General features: G+C 37.6%; 1 long non-coding RNA gene across 1 annotated transcript in view; it reads left to right on the top strand.

Annotated features, from left to right (window-relative positions):
- LOC108447660 overlaps positions 1–17,704 on the top strand; it is a 282,151-nt gene that overhangs the window by 74,232 nt on the left and 190,215 nt on the right. The window contains exon 2 of the long non-coding RNA XR_001863327.1: positions 14,497–14,638. This is a non-coding gene — a long non-coding RNA (uncharacterized LOC108447660). The remainder of the gene's footprint in view (positions 1–14,496; positions 14,639–17,704) is intronic.

Genomic DNA, 17,704 nt, shown 5'->3' with positions numbered 1-17,704 from the left:
GGTGAAAGTGAAGCACAAGGGCAGGACATTCCGTAGAAAGTTGCCGTGATAATCCACTTCTCAGTGAACACTCTTAGGTAGAAGTACTCTGTATGAGTGTCTTTGAAAGACAGACCTGAAACATTGATGTTTGGTCACGTAAACCTAGCTAGGGTGTAAGTACAATAAGAATCAATTCAGTATTGGCAGGAAAGTGGATTAGATTGGTTTTGGCTTTAGTTTGGTGAGGAAGTAAAAGCACTGTTAGGAAAGCAGTCAGCAAATACACGGATTTAAGTAATTTTCCCCCAGAATGATAGGTGATACCCTCAAAAGTCTCTGTTATCACTAATTTCCAGCAAAATGGGAAAGAATGAGGACTGAAAGATCTTATTGCTTATACAGATTTTGTTTTTAAAAAATGTATCAGCTCAAACATAGCTTTGTGAAATTCTGGACCCAGTGAATCAATAGCAAATTTTTAAAGATTAAATTCAACCTTTGTCTCTCCTTCTGCTTTGCTCTCTGGTTTTCCAAAGTGAACATTTTAATTGCCCAGTTATACAGGTCACTCTTTCAAAGGCAAAACCAATTATTCAGAGAAAAAAAACCTGCAGAGAAAAACTGATACTGTATTTACTGACTTTGCTAAATGTATATATGAGCATGCTGCTTATGAGACAAAAGTGACAATCAAATGGGTAGATGCCTTTTAGTTTGAGAGGTCCTGAGTAGATTAGGTAAGCTTTGAAACCAAATGCAATAGTTTATTAACTCTGCATGATCTCTGTTCTTCAGTTTAGAATTTGGTCTCACAGTTGCACCTCTTTCACTGTTCTGAATTATAATGAAACAAAATGTGGCCAAAGTAGTTGGTTTGGGGTTTTTTTGTGAGCCACATGACACTGTCCAATGCAGTTTGAGTGTGAAGAGGATCGAGAGGACTCTAGGTGGGAAGTTGCTATTTACCCAGGCATGGGTTCACTGGGGCGTGGGGTTTCTTTTTTCCATTTGTTTCTGGATCTTGATTTTTTAGAGACAATTCAGATAGTCTGAGATTCCAACATTTTTCACTGGGAAGTAAGTTTTGCAGATATCCTTCCTATAGCTCTCATAGGTTTTTACCTTTCTTCTGTTTGGAGCAGCAGGTGGGGCACTCTTATCTAGTAAGGGCCCAAGTGTTCTGCACAGGTAAGGTGCCATCTTACTACATCCAAATTCAAATTAGGTATCTTAGTTTCAAAATTACTCTGTTTCAGAGTTTAAAAAACCTAGTCAAAAATAAAGTTGAGGTTTCTTTGTTTTCTTTTTTCAAATCACAGGTGTCAGAAAAAAGTTAACACTGGAATTTAGGTTTCAAAATGAGCCTTAAATTCCAGTTCTTGTCTGTAACAGGACTTCAAATATCAGTGGATATAGAAGTAGTTTAGTGTAATTCATTTTTTAAAATAATATGGTCATTACAGGTGCTTCACCTTTTAGTCGGACTCTTTAGTTAGGATGTGACTCTTCACCTGAGGGGTATTATCTTACAGAGTAAGGACTTCTGTTCCGGTAGCCTTTCAGAAGCACACATTGCTCGTAATCATTGAAGGACGCTTAAAGATGTTCGAGGTGTCAATCTGAAAGAAGACTTTTGAACATTTCCCAGTTGCATATACAGAATACTTCAAGAAAATTCTTTGGGTTTTGTTTAATCTAAATTCAATTATATAGTAGTATGTTAGATATTTTTAAAATTCTTACAGTGAGACTTTATAGTTAAGCTTCATTTAATTTGTTGTACAGTCCTACAGTAGTTGGAGATTTCAGGAAAATGTGCCCCCCTGTCTTGTGGGCCTGTTGTTACACACTACACTTCTCAAGCAGTGATTTCTTTACGTGATGTAAAGGAGTAAGTGAGGATGAAAGGATAAAATGGTGGACTTCTTCTTAGGACAACTTCTTCTAGCAGAATTTTTAAATGTAATGCTCTAGGCAGAAAGCCTTATTCCTGGCTTTTTGCTGTGATGATTAATGAGGTTGACGAAAAGTTTTCCAGTTTCTCTTCTTCATCACAATATATTACTCACTCTCGCCAGATAATGCAAGCAGAATGTGGAAAAACAGCAGCGGCTTGGCTACATTTTACTGCTGATGTTGCTCCTGCACATCTGGTTTATTTGCTTTTAAAACTTTTGGTAAGATTTTCTGCCACTTAACAATGGGAATTTGTTTTGCTTTAAAATCTAGGAGTATTTGGGGCTGCATAACACCTAAATTCACTCTCCAGTTATGTACATTAATGGCATGGTTTTGTCTTAAACTGCTTAACTGTGTTTTCAAGATGATGCTTGAATGTAGGCATCACCTGGCATTCTAAGACTGATATTTTAGGTAAAAAACATGGTTATTCTGCGTGTATAATATAGCATATATTTTATAACATACACATTTCTCCATGAATTATTAGTTACAGTGGGACCACTACAGTGGTCGTAGTTTCTCATCCCATTTTACATATTCTCTGATTACTTTGGAATTTCTTTTGTAGCATAGCAAAATTTTGGTGAATTGCCATTATGCCTTAAATTACATGGAATATAGAGTATACTCCTAATAAATTATCAGAACTACTTTCTGATATTTATCTTCCTTCTGTTTACTAAAAGGCAGTGAAAATAGGATTACTTAGGAGTCAGGTTTGATGTGGGCTGTACTTTCTGAGCTACAAAGCTGCTGCCATGCAGTGACGGGACAAGGGGGAATGGCTTTAAACTGAAAGAGGGCAGATTTTAAATTAGATAATTAGTAAGAAATTCTTTACTGTGAGGGTGGTGAGTCACTGGAAAAGGTTGTCCAGAGAAGTTGTGGATGTCCCATTCCTGGAAGTGTTCAAGTTTAGATTGGATGGAGCTTTGAGCAACCTGGCCTAGTGGATGCTGTCCCTTCCCATGGCAGGGAGCTTGGAACTAGAGGACCTCTGGAACAGATTGCCTGGAGAGGTTGTAGAGTCTTCCTCACTGGAGATATTAAAAAATTGTCTGGACACAATCCCATGCAATGTAGCAGGGAGGATGGAACAAATGACCCATTGTGGTCCCTTCTGACCGGACTCATTCTGTGATTCTCTGGTCTTTAAGATCCCTGCCAACCCAAACATTCTATGATTCTATGAAATAAATGCAAAATCAACTAGCTATGAGCAAAATATGATTAAAATTTAATTTAGTACCTTTACTCTTTACTTATTACTTATTTTTATGGGGCAAGATGAGAAGTTGTAGAAAGGTTCAATGTTTCTTCTGCTTTTATATTAGAAATACATTTTAGTCCACTAGTTTTATGAGACTGTGTGTCTTTGTAGAGAAATACTAGTAGTTTTCCCAGAATAGAATGAGCCTGGGATTGTCACTCCCTTAATGCTAGGACAAGCTATTGCACAGCTGGAACAGTGTCAGAAGGTCAAGACTAAGGAGTGACAGTTATCGAGACGGATTTATCTAGGTCATTTGCTATCTTTCAGCTGCCTGTTTACAGCTGTGCACCAGGGAAGTCATAATAATAGAAGTAATGCTCTTCGGAATACCACTTCAATTAGGTTATGTTTATTCAAGCAGCTGATTGCATTATCAAAATCATATTTAGAAGAATTTAAAAGGACCCAGGAAAACAGAGAGCTGTGTAGAGGAGGCATTTATGTGTAACATACATCAAAATCTGCCATAATTAGAATATTTGTTCATGTCAAACCTGATAAATTATTAAATTATTAACAAATAAACATTTTCTTATCATGGAAACATATTTCTACCTTATTTTTCTCTGGGAAAGAAAGAGGTGGAAATTTTATTCTGCTTTCTTGTGCAGGTTGTACTGCTTCTTTAGGGTCACACAGTGTCTTTACCTGTCTGTTTTCAGATAACTGTTAAAGGACAAAGAAATGGCTCAGGAATTCATGCTCAGTAAGTAGCAATGATACAGCAGTAAATGTCAAAGGCAACTAATGCTTCTTTCTGCAATCGTACTGCTGTGAAGTAACAGCTTGACAGGTTTTATTTATGTTTCCCAGAAAGGCAGCAAGCTCTAATGCCTCAGATTGTGGGACTTTTTCCAGCAGTCCCTTACTCTTCCACAAGATTCATGAGATTTTTAGCTAGGCCCAAACAACCCATTAGCAAAGTTTTGAAATTCAAAACTCGTGTCCCTATTTAAGCTGTTGTTTCAACACCCTTAACTCTTCCCACCAAGGAAACAAATGATCTAAGAAATGCTAAGGGAATCCAAAGCAAAGTAGGTCTGGGTATTTCTACAGGGATATCACTGTTAGCTGGTGTGTTGTATTGTTAGTGATAATTACACTGCATTTCAAATTGGCTTTTGGCTGATTATGCCTTTCAGGTGGCTTTGCCTACAGCCTCTGGTAGGTTGTTTACTGTCCATGAATTTTTCCATCTAACTTTAAATTTTTTATAGTCTTGACTTTTTAATATCTTATGAGTTCCTTGATCAACATGCAAAATCTCTGCAAATTTTGTTCCTTTAGTTAATTTTAAACCTTCTGCTTGGTCATAAGACAGCACCAAATTTTTGAGTTATGGAAGAGAATAATGGTTCTTTGGCAATCTTCTATGAATTCCCAGTGGTATGTAGATCTTTAAGCAGTATAAAAAATATTTTGTTGTCTTCTGAAGACTACAGTTTTACAGATTGCCTCATCCATGCATATATCAGTATATACTAGTATTTTATATCCTAAGAAAAAAAAAGTCTGGTATTACAGAGAAAGCATATTCCAGAAGATCATTCCAAAGAAGATTCTTAGAATCTCAAATGTACTCCCAACGTTGCTGGTGATTTGATATTTTACCTTAGGCAAGCTATTTTGTTTTTCTGTGCCAGAGCTTAACTGGTTCACTGCCTGCCTTGCTTCTATCAGCTTTCAAAAAGCAGTGTTTTGTTGTATCTATTGGCACAGAAAATATCAAAATAATCTTTCAGCTCACTCTAAGGTGTCTGTACACACAGCAATAAAGTTGATTTCCAAGAAATATGTGAAGCAATTAAACCACTCTTTGTACCAAGCACAGTTGTTAGAAAGGTTCTGCAAGGGCATATGACACCACGTTTCCCCCTTCTCTCACCATCAGGAAAGAGATCAATAGCTTAGAAACCTTAAAATTCTGTCAGATGGCCATGATTTGCTGATATCACTTGTAATTCCTATCTATCTGCATCTTTCAGGAAAATTCCACCTCAGGCCTGCAAGTTGACAATATGCAATCCCTGCATGCTCTGTATAATCACTGTTCCCTTTTGCCTTCTCTGCTCCTTCTTCTGTGTTCTTCCTTATTTCAGATGTCGAAATAGCTTTAATTGATCCTTTTTGTGTGGTCCACAGGCCTCAGAGGTTTGTTTACTAAGGAGCTTTTGAAAGTGACAAGGAAACATAAAATCACACATTTATATAGCTCTGTCTGTATGTGACATTTTAAAAGATATTCAGACATTAAATTTTTGAAGAAGTCTGCCCTGTGAGAAGCTGTTGAGAACAACATTTTCAGGTTGTAAAACTCACTATTGAAGAGCATCTCACCTACCTCTTGGCTGTCATTGCTCTTCCTTAACTCAGCAGTGATCAGCCCCTGACTCTTGCTGTGGGGAAGACAACGATGACTGTTTACCTGCTATTATCTGCTATGAGCAACTGGAGAGAGTGGGAGTGAAAGCATTTTGGCTACACCCTACTGTCTGTTGAGAGGAGCCACTGAAAGCACAGGGTGAATCCTGTGAAAAGGGAAAATGCAGCCAGCTCATCCCAGTTCACCTCACGGTGCAGGTGGGGAAGAACTGATGCAGATGTAACAAAATGCTTGATCTCTGCCTCTCTTAGAGAAGCTGTAGGTTTCTTCTTACCTGAAACAGGTTGTAAAGTACTTGCTCATACTGGCTTTTCCAGTGACTTGTCTGTTCTTAGCGACTACTCATAGTTTAAAATGCAGTCAAGTATGCATTTGAATTTGAAATGTGAAAAATATGTTTGGGAATATGCAGCACCAGAAGAGGAGTGGAATCAGTCAATACTGGTTTTAGAACAGAGCACATGCAGTCCACACTAAGTTGGTTTTGCAGCACTTGAAAACTTGTTACTATCCTGACAGACTCCAAAATAGATCCTTCACATTTGCAGGATGGAAAAGGTGTTAAATCTCAGAATGAGTGAAAGAAAAAGACAATGTGTGAAAGAAAGAAGGAGAAAAAAAGAGAATGTTCCCCAAAATGCATATTTCATTTAAAAATCTGTATTTACTCAAATGAGAGAGTTCTGTTAGCAATAAAGGCTTAATCCACTTCCTTACTAGATGCTAACTTTAGGTACATATTATCAGAACATACATTCTTTATTTAAGTATTGGAAAGTTTCATTAAATTGTACTGCAAAGCACTATATAAATAGAGCTTTTCAGGGCATCCATTTACTATCCTTAGACCAAAGTGACTCATTTTGTGTTGGGAGACAGTTACCAGTGCTGTATCTGAAGCAGTAGTATGCACTCATGAGATTTTAAAGATCAAACCAGAAAGTTTAAAATGTTTAAATATTTATGATAGAATAAACCCTTACAGTAACAAATACATATCTAACATATTATCTAAAGTGCTTTTTCTGTGTTTGAAGACCCCTACAATTCTTTTTGTTTAGTTTTGAAAGTGAAATTTACATATTTCAGTTACAAAAAAACCCAACACAATCAAAGCTTGAGGATTCAATTGTAGAGGTTGTAGGTCCATCAGTTTTACACAAGCATTGCTCCTTTTTCTACACACATTCATAGCGACCCACAGTTCAGACTGGATGTCAGACTTATATCTCAGTCTGTGTTTTTCCTCTGATACTGTTCAGAGTATTGTTATGATTTAAATATATTGGGGGACTTAATAAAATAGTAACATCCATTTTTTCTCAGTGTGGAAGTGCAAATTAATGGTTAAAGACAGAGATAATGAGCCACAATTCTTGGTTCTATTCTGGGCTCTGATCTGACTCACTACATAATCTTACCCAAGTCATTTAAATTCAGGTGATACAGGCCCCACTGAGCTGATAAGATAATGCATGTTTCAGCCTTTCTTCCTCAGTGGATTTTTCTATACAGTTTTGTCCCTCTGTAATCAGCATAAATTTAATAATGTTTTGTTCCATAAGATACTTGTAATATATGTTGAATAAACTTGTTTATTTACCTTTAAATCCCTTACTGAAAGATACATTTTTTTCTGATAGAAGTAGGCCGGTAAATGTTAGCCTGTTCTGTGGAGATATGTTTTCTAAAATGATCCTCTTCTACATCCTGACAAAATGACCTTTCAAAAAGCAGTGACACCCATAATTGCCCATCAGTAGGGTTGCCACCTGGAGATACTGTCTCATTCTGGGATTTCTGGAGTGAGCTAAATGATCATTTGTGAAACACAAGTCAGGCCACTGAGTATTTGCTCTCCACTGGAAAGGGTACCTCTCTCACTGACGTGTGAAAACTCAAGAGATCTTTGCTTTTTAATTCCAGTATGTGGACTGGAAATCAAAATACTGACCAGTTTTGCCAAGTAGATTTGTTTCTCAGCAAAATGCAGCGGAACTTCACATATGCCAAATTGTGCTTTCCCTTCCATTTCTTCCCAGGAACTGCATCCTCTGTTACTGTGCTCTGCCTTTTTGGTTGTCTTGGTTCATTCCAGCAAACATTCTTTCAAAAATTTAAAAAATTGAAGTATTCAGCACTCATCCAGTATGTGTGAAGTTGCTCAGGTCTTTTTGATGGGCATGTTGGATGAACAGTGGATTGCTTGCATTCATGTAGTCTTTCCACAGTCCTAATGCCCAGCTGACTGAGGAGGGGAAGAAATTATGCCTCAGAATGACTTCACATGACCACACATCCCAGCAGTGGAAATGGCAGCACCAAGTAGTGGTGATTCATTCCCTCGGCACTGAAATTGCCAGCGTTCAGAGGAAAAGGATCACTTTTGAACAAAGAAATGTCTTATCCCACAGAGGGTACAGACATTATAGAGTTATTAATCAGGGCAGTCATCCTGAAAGCAGATTTAACTGCAGGATTTCATGTAGAGAGAAACCAGAACTACAGTAGGAAGTGATTGAGGGCACAAAGTGTTGGATAGAATTGCATATTTTAAGGACTCCTTAAATTACACCTGGGGAAAGGTTCACTCTGTGCATGCCAATGAAATTATTCCTGTTTGTGTGGTTCACAGTTTTCTTCGGATGGCAACTACCCAGTAAGGTAATTGCAGCTGGTTGTAAAACAGGAAGACAACCAGTTTAATTTGCTCTGTTTTCCACTTCGGTATCTCTTCAGGCTGTTTCTTTGCTGTATCTCATATGCACAGCCAAGTCAGCCTCATCATTAGTGAGATGGGAGACCTCAAAGGAAAACTGACATTTGGCAGGTAACTATGCTGGTGATTTTTTGCCTGCTAGCGCTCCCTCTTTGTACTCAATACAGCAGCATGAGCTGGGAGTTAAGGATTTCATAGCACTGGAGCAGCTATTGTCTTTATGAGTCATAAAGCTGAGGTGCTGTTCTCCTATGGCCATTGCAAAACAATTTAGATAATTTGGAACACCCTGGTTCAGCTTCCCTTCTTTTTGGAAAGTGCCTGAAGTAGAGGAAGTGAAACTCCTATCCAGTCATCTGGATGGTGTTGTAGTTCAGCTGAAGAAAAAGTAGTTTTGTATAGATCAAAATGGTTGTTTAGTTTTAAAGGGACATCTGGACCTCAAGGACAACTTAAAAGTTGGATCAGGTACCTCAAGGCCTCATCACATTTAGTTTTGAATATCTCCAAAGGTGCAGGTTCCACAATCTCTCAGAGTATCTCACTTCAGAGTTTCGCCACTTTGATGGTGAAAGAGGTGGATACTATCGCTTGGTCTGCAAATGCTCCAAGTAGAAGAGAGTTGCCGTTGCCTTTGCCTTTTCCCAACTAAATCTTGTTTTCATACTGCCTCCTGCCTGCAGACAAAGTGTAACTGCTTCAGCTTTAGAGACCTGCAGGTTAACAGTGCTGAAGCTGTTGGGAGTCCAGCTAGTCATGGTTTATCTCTGTGAAGATTTTCAGGTGTCCAGAATATTAACTGAGTCAGTAAGGCCTTGTTCAGTGGAGACTGTCATCAGTGGGTCTGTAAGTTTAATGAAGCCTTTGCTTCACAGAATGGAAGGATGGAGGGTGTACTGAAAACAGATCTTTATTCTGATGAAAGTTACAGCAGAATAGGGTCAAGCAGAAATTACAGAAACTCTGAAACTAATTCTTGGGAGCTTAGAGGTCTTGGCAGTGCAATTAAAGCTTTCAGAGGTGTACATTTAGCAAAGACATCCTGAAACTCATTCGTATTTATCACAGTTTATAAAATTGCAGGTTACACCGACCTGCATTTCTGGTACTTCTTGAAAGGCATGTGGTGTCACCATTTACTAGTATCTTAGGAATTTCTTTTTACTTTCTTTATTTCTTTATACCTGTAGAAAGTGTTGTGAAGCATAGTTATTTTGATTTGGTAGCTCTTTTAGCACCCATTCTGCACAAAGTATATGTGTCTGCACAATGTAGGAAATAGTAGGTAATCAAGCATTTTATACTTTCTTAGACAATATCACAAAATTTTATTCACTTTAGAGTCTTTATGTACTTGACTAGAATTTGTTTGGGCTTGGATATTATATTAGTTTCCTCTTTCTGCTTCCTTAGGTGATGGAACTTGGGTAATGGAATTCTAACCTTGCATAAATGGGCATGCTTTCTGCCAAGTATCTAAAAGATGTGCTTGTTAAAATGAAAAATTGCTCCAAATATGTCATGGTATTCATTTTTATTTAAATTCAGGAATATTTCTGTCCTTGGTAATGTATATTAGACTTGAAAGCTTTCATTTCATCTACCTCTATAAAATCCTGTGTCAAACAGTCTAAATTCTTGGTCTACTAGTTTCAACAAGTCAGAAGCCAGTATGTTATTAACAACCATGGCATTGGTTGCTCAGGGAGAGGTTTTTATTAGGCCTTAAAGGAATGTTCTGTGATCAGTCCATGTTATCATGGAGCTCATTCTGTCTCCCAGGATATCTATTCTTCCTCTGATGTTATAGTAGAGATTGACATCTTGTAGCACTGTGTTTAATGAAAGAAAGGCTTAGGAAATAAGAAATAACTAAATTTCTGCAATAATGCAGTTTCAAGTATTCTTTCCTTCTCAGTGCATATATTTGTTAAATTGAGGTTGAATCTGTGGATGCATCTTAGCTGAAACTTCATAAACCATTTTCTGCAAGATTTAATGGGCAAGTTTTACTGATTTCAGCACCAAATTGTCATTTACCTGACATTTACCTGCTTTTCTGATTGGCATTTTTCTCCTAAACTCTTTTACCTCTAGCACACCTCATTTAGACTAGCGGTCTGTTAGAAATGTGTTTCAGGCTGGTCAATTCTGGTACTGAGACTAAACACAGCTCTTCAGTTTTGTGCTATTGTCATTCTGTGACTATGGAATGATACGTGCTGTATCCTCAGCTCCTTGGAAGATACATGAGATTTCAGACATTTCACAGAATTCTTCTTCTACATTTGTATTGACCCACAAATGAGATGCAGTATGAAAGGAGTTAACGACTGAGAAATTCCTACTGGAATCAGATGCTGTACTAATGTCAATACTGAATTGGTTTTTATCTCCATGTTTTTATTGAGTCTTATTTCTGAGCGTATGCAGCATATCCCCTGTCCATAAATAATGATCAGTTAAACTTACTGCACAATGGAGAGATGGGAACACCTTCCTGACTTTCCCACTGGGGTCTCTTGCACTTATAAACCTGCAGAAAGGAAACTATCTTTGCTAATCAGAAGATGTATATGCCCAGTTGTATGAAGGGAAAGATGGCCTGAATCCGTGTCTCAGTTTTGCAGCAGCTGACAACTTGTTATTGTACATTAATTATGGCCTAGCTTACAGGAGGATCTAGGAGATAATTTATGTGGAGGAAATTGTTACTGCTTTACTGAAAAAGGAAAAAAAACCCAGTTGTTTTAACTATCAACCTTTCTGCACCTTGGTTTTTATCCTGGCTTTCTTGAAAATCCATCTATATATGTGTGCACTTGATTTTATCTGAGTGTATTGCTTTTACCCATCTACCCTTCATGGCACTTGTTAGCTCATGTTAAGGGCAGCAAAACAAGGAGAAATCTCATTTGTTTTGCTGAATTCTTATCCACAGTAGTATCAAATTCATTCTGTTGATTTGTTTTTGGGAAATTTCATGTCTGGAGAGAGTTAAACAGAGAGCTTAAACATTTATAGGTGCCTTAATTCAGTCAGTACAGAAGTTATGTAAAATGCATTTCAAATAGCACATTGGTAAGTAATGTTGGTTTGCCATATTTCCTAGAAAATGTCAGGTTCTTTTTAAGTGATACCATTCAAACAGGATATCTGATCACAATGCAGCTGCCTTTGTACTGTTCAATGGTCATTTTTTCTTTTTTTTTTCTGGAAAGCATGAAAATATACTTCTTTGGGGTACCATTCAAACAGGATATCTGATCACAATGCAGTGCCTTTGTACTGTTCAATGGTCTTTTTTTCTTTTTTTTTTCTGGAAAGCATAAAAATATACTTCTTTGGGTTTTTTTTTTCAGTGAAAATGTGTTATTTTTGAGGTTAGGAACATCTTTATCATGTTCCTCCCAGACTACCTTATAACTTCTTTTCATATAAAGATACTGTTAATATTTTTTCAGTTTATCAGTTGTTTTATGAGTTAAAAATAGTGTCCAGTTTGTAATAATGGAGATACTTCTTAGTGAAGTCCTCTGCTACTGGAAGATGTACTGTTGGTTTCCTGCGAGATGGATGGTTATTCTCATAGCTTATTCTCTCAGACATGGAGCTTGCATTAAACGGACATGACACTTGGGGACATGGTTTAGTGGTGGACAGTGCCAGATTTACAGCTGGACTCAAGGGTCTTAAAGGTCTTTTCCTACCTAAGTGGTCCTACAATTATATGTTCATGAGCGTAGTCACTACTTTCATTATATTTTATTGGCAAATAGGCAAATGTATCTGGGGATGTTAAGGGGAGGCAAACAGCTGAAGGACAGAGGCCTTCCCTTTAATTTTGTGAAAAAAAATGGAAGTAAAGCAGAGAGAGTTCTCCCTTGGGGGAAGAAGGGCCTTGGCTTTTTCTCTATTTTTAATGGAAATGACATTACCATAAGACACTGATGTTTAGAACAAACACACTTTTGGGTTTCCTTCCTTTTCAAAGGCAAAGAGGAAAATTCTTCCCATTTGTGCTTTCTCTTTTATTCCTATGCAAAACCAAATTTTTCTGTTTTCCTAACTTTTTAACCTAATTTTTTATTAAGTTCCTGTTCATGTTTACATTATTTCCCAATTATTTCTTCTTAATTCTCATTATCAGAACTTATTGTGTCGCTGGATGACACTATTTGATGATTATCTCAACCTGTCTTTTCCTTTCTTTCCTTATTCCAACGAGTGTTAACAATTTCTAAAAATCTGACAAGAATCTTAAATGTCTAAATGGTACATTTATTGTAAGGCACGCTGAATATGTCAGCATCACAGCAAAAAGAGATTAAAACGAGTCATTTGATGACTGAAATGAAAAAGGGAGAAATATATCCACTGTTTACTTGCTGTTGCTGTGGAGTGTGTGGTATTAGATAGAGGATATGAATTTTATTTGTTGTGTCATTATTTAAATAAACAGTTGTTTCAGAAACAACTATACATCTTTGTATGAAACTTTAGTTAATTAAATGTTTTGCAATACCTGCTGTCTTCAGGATGTTGAGTGGCTGGTGAGTCATAGTTATCTAATTTCACTGTTATTTTCTAAACCCAATTCTGTCTTATTTTTCTGTGTGTATTGAAGTCCATGTCTACTCCCCTTCACTGATTCCATGTGATTCTTTCCACATTCAGCAACCTCACTTTTCTTTTTGGGAGCTTTTAAGATTGACAGGTTATGCAACTATCAGTTGCAAGTCCAAAGACTAGTATCTGCTCATTTCACTCCTAAATCCCAAAGACTGTTTCTAAGATTTTAGGGTTTTCTTCATAGCTGTGTGTGTTGTCTCCAATCCTTTAAACTCATCTCTCTTACTAGTTAACTATTCTAAGAATAAAAGTGCCTTTTTAGGAAATTGCTTGTTGGCAAAATGCTTGCATTAGGTATGTTTAACTAGTGCTTCTCTCAAAGAAGTTTGGGAAGTTCTTAAAACAACTGAAATTACCTTCTCTACCAATACTTGAGTGGATCACTGTGCCCTGGCAGTTGTCTGCTCTGGCATGATTTTGGGTATCTCTGGTCATCTCACTGGCCCAGTAGGCAGATCAGGTTGTTACATGGCAGTGTGCTTCAACAAATGTTTTATGTAGTAGAAGCAGTTGTGCAGAGGTGGTAGATTCTTATTTCAGTCAGAGTTACTGTGTATGATTTGTTTTTACCTGCATCTCCTACTTTGCTAAGTATTCAGGAACGAATTGTGTTCATTCAGTGAAATAATCCCAGATCACTGATATTTTGGGCTAAGGCCAGTAGTATGAGATTCAGCAAGACCGAGTGCTGGGTCCTGACCTTGGGTGACAACAACCCCAGACAGTGCTACAGACTTGGGAAGAGTCATTGGAAAGCTGCCCAGTGGAAAAGGACCTGGGAGTGTTGGATGACATTAGCTGAACATAAGCCAGCTGTGCCCAGGTGGCCAAGAAGGCCAATGGCACCCTGGTCTATATCAGGAATAGTGCAGCCAGCAGGAGCAGGGCAGCAGCTGCCCCCCTGTACTCAGCACTGGATGAGGCTGAACCTTTAATCCTGTGTTCAGTTTTGGGTCCCTCACTACAAGAAAGACACTGAGGTGCTGGGGAATATCCAGACAAAGGCAACGGAGCTGGGGAAGGGTCTGGAGCACCAAGTCCTATGAGAGGCAGCTGATGGATCTGGGATCATTTAGCCTGTAGAAAGGGAGGCTCAGAGAGGACCTTCTCTCTCTACGACTACCTGACAGGAGGTTGTAGAAAAGTGGGGGTCAATCTCTTCTCCCGTGTAACAAGCAATGTGACCAAAGGAAACGGCCTCAAGTAGTGCAAAGGAAGGCTTAGATTGGCTTTAAGGAAAAGTAGTATCTTCATGGAAAGGGTTGTCAAATATTGAAACAGCCTGTCCAGGGAAGTTGTGAGGTAACCATCCCTGGAGGTATTTTAAAGACATGCGGCACCTGGGGACATGGTTTAGTGGTGGACTCAGCAATCTTAGGTTAACATCTGGACTTGGTGATTTTAGGTATCTTTTATAATCTAAAAATTTCTATTATTCTATATGTGCTTGTTATTTAAAATGAAATTTCATCAATCAAAACTCTTTTGTTCTCCTCAGCTAAATTTATATTTATTTGGTTGTTTTGGTTTTTTTTTCCTTGGCAGCCTAAAGCATCACAAGGGCCATATTGTTCAGGATTTCAAAGAGCAATCGTTTATCTTTGTGGATACAAGTAAACGGACAATGGTGTCCCGACCATCTGCTCAAGCTGCTTGAGAACAGTCTTCTGTGCAAATGGCATGAAAGGTAATTTAACCTCAGAAGGTGCCCACAGAGCTCCAGTTCTGGGTTTTTTCCAGTTCTGTTTTCATTGTGTATTTGCCAGTCTAAAAATAAACCATGCTGAACAAAAACATCCTTTTTTCTTTCCCAATTTAAAGAACACATCATCATCAGAGTTAATTGTACCTAATTTCACCACAAGGGGTTGTTTTTCCTTTTAAGTATTTTTTTAAGCAGCAGAGAGTTTTCCTGGGATAAATGGTATCTGTCTTATAATTGTGTTTGTTGCTGTAGGAGGTTGTTGTTTTTTAGAGTACAAAACAGGATATAATCATGGAGTGGGACTCAGTGCTGAGTGTGGGACTCAGTGCTGAGTGATACACACTTTCAGCATATCAACTGCAATTCTGCCATGACCCCTTGTTATTTTTTTTGCCAGCCACTGTGTTTAACTAAAGGAGGCAGCTCTGCTAGTAAGCAAGATTTTATTTGCAGAGGGGTATTCTCTGAAAATGATGATGGCCCTTTCTGGCTGTTCTCTTTCAAAGCCTCACTTGAAGTAGTTTCAGTCTCTCATCCCAGTAAAACTGTGAAAAGATTTAAAGTTTCACTGCCAGTAAAAATTCCAAATGAGGGAAAGGCAGTTCCTTTCTAAATTTCAATATTTATTTCAGGCTAGAAAAGAAGGGCTTGACATTCATCTCACTGTCAGTGGTTTTGCAGTTCCTACTGGCTGTGGTGGTTGCTCTCAGGACTAGCAAAAGTAGCTTCTGGGTGCTGCCTCACCCAGAAGCTTGAAGCTCTGTATTACCTTCTGCTGTCTGCTGTGCTAATTTCTTCAGTTCAGTGCTACAAATTAAGCAGTTTCGGGCTCCTTCCTGCTCTCTTTATACTCCATTCCTCCTCCTTTGTGGTAGGTCAGACTGGTCCACGATGTGAGACTGTTTTCTGACAAAGTCTTGGAGGTCAGATCAGATCTTGTAGAGCATGTTCTCTAGGATGCGGTTGCTGTGCAGTCATCTTGCATGCTGCTGTGGGAGGAGAAGTAGAAAATGCATTTTCCTGGCTGCTTTGTCAGAGATCTTGTTCTGAGGGCACATGGGAATGTCAGCAGCAGAAAGAAGGTAGATAAAATCTGTATTCAAGAATCAAACTTGGATTAAACAAAAAATGACAATAGTGTGTCTGTGAGAAGAGAAGTGTGTATAATCTGGTTTTGTTGCTTATTTAGCTGCACTGGTTTAGCTAACCTAATGAAATACAGTGCGTTACTGTAATAAATACATTCTGGGCACAAAAATGGACCAGATTCTTGGATTTAATTGCTAAAGAGTATCCAGTCTTGATAGTGGCATAACTTTTCCTCCAACTTAACAACATAAGCCTGATTCATACTTTCCTTGGACATCTTTACTTTGATTTATTTTTTTAAGCAGAAGAGGTGGAACATGACAGATTTGAAAACGTTTTATATAGCTTTCAACAAGAAGCAATTTATAGCAACTTGAAGTTACATAACTTCTAACTCCACTTTTTTTCATGGCATGATTTAGATAGATCGGGTACTTTCACAATAATTCAAAGGAATATGCAATCAGTCAATCCATCTTATCTATTTTAAGCATTTCCAAGGAACCATCACTGTAGTTTCTACATTCTAAATCTGAATACAAGTGACAGTTTGCCATAAACAAGTATTTTGCAAAATATCAAAAAGAAAATTTCATTTTCTTTATTCATTTATGAAATGAAAACTTCCTCAAATAAAGGGATCCCACAGTACTGCTCATGGTGTACACTACACAATTAATATCAATTTATGCTTTAGGTAAAAATTTACTTTAGGAAAAACTGTGTTTTTCATAGTAACATGATAGGTTTCTTTGCCAGCAATAGCTAACTTGTAGATTTATAAGACCCCACAGTTATCAGAAAGACAATAGAGTATTACCTTTCAGTAATTGTATTGGCCTAGATATAGGACAAATGAACACAACAAAATTTTTCACAGAGAAATATTTAGGATAATCTAGGAATTTGTTCAGATGGCTTCAGAATACTTGTAGCCAGAGGTATTTTGGCTTCTCTCATAAAGTAGTTTATTCAAACCATTTTGTGATAATGTTTAAATGAATCATTGCACTTTTAATCAATTGAATGATTCATGAACATTCTTTTAAAGGAATTTAACCAAAGCATCATGTGAATATTTTCACAATGTTGTACCTATAGCAGTATCAAAGCAATCCTTCAACCTCAGCTTGCACCTCTGTGTAGCTTGGGTGTTTGTGTTTTGCATCATTTGATCTCAAAAGAAGCCATAAGGTTGTGTAAGGCAGAATTAGGCACCTGTCTGGGATATAAATATTATCCTGTTGAGAAAAACAGACTAAGTTGAGAAAAACATAAGGAGAAGTACAAATCAAAAGCTAGAAAACCAAAAACAAACCCCAGCAAATAGAACCAACAATAACAAAAAGGAACCAGCAGAAAGTACAGCCCGTGTCTCAGGAACATTTTCTGCTTTTGACAACATTATCCTATTTAGGTAAAATCCTAGAATGTTCATTCCTTGTTCATGCTTCTTCCACATCTGTAGGGTAGATTTCAGTATTATTAGTGTACTTTTTAAATCCACGTGGAAATTTTACTGGAAAAAAGAAGATGAGCATTAATAGAAGTTACTTGATTTAGCTGGAGCTTTTTTAAGGTTAGGGGCTACCACTGTAATTCAAAGCTACAACAGATGAAAATCTCTGCTGCTCTCAAGATAAGAGAAAGAATTCTAGAAGGCTGTTTTGTTTTTCATTAAGTATGGAAACCCTGGATATTTGAGAACTCCGTTTATCTTTCTGTTTCTCAAAAGGTACATGGTAGTTCTGTATGTTATTTTTGACATTTTACTGAGCAACACAGCATTATTAGATTCACAGAAAGAAGGAATTAGAGCTTATGTAGGATTTGACTTCCACCTCTCATCTCTTCTGCCTCATGGACCATGTTTGGCCTTCATTAGTTGTTGCTCTTTGAGTAGTAGTCTTTCCTTAGATGAAGTGGTCAGGAATGAGAAAGGAGTAGAAGAATATTTTT

Source organism: Corvus brachyrhynchos, unplaced genomic scaffold (genome assembly GCF_000691975.1).
Source record: "Corvus brachyrhynchos isolate BGI_N302 unplaced genomic scaffold, ASM69197v1 scaffold106, whole genome shotgun sequence".
In the NCBI taxonomy this organism is placed as follows: domain Eukaryota; kingdom Metazoa; phylum Chordata; class Aves; order Passeriformes; family Corvidae; genus Corvus; species Corvus brachyrhynchos.
The sequence above is the reverse complement of the archived record's forward strand: the minus strand, read 5'-3'. Positions and strand labels throughout refer to the sequence as shown.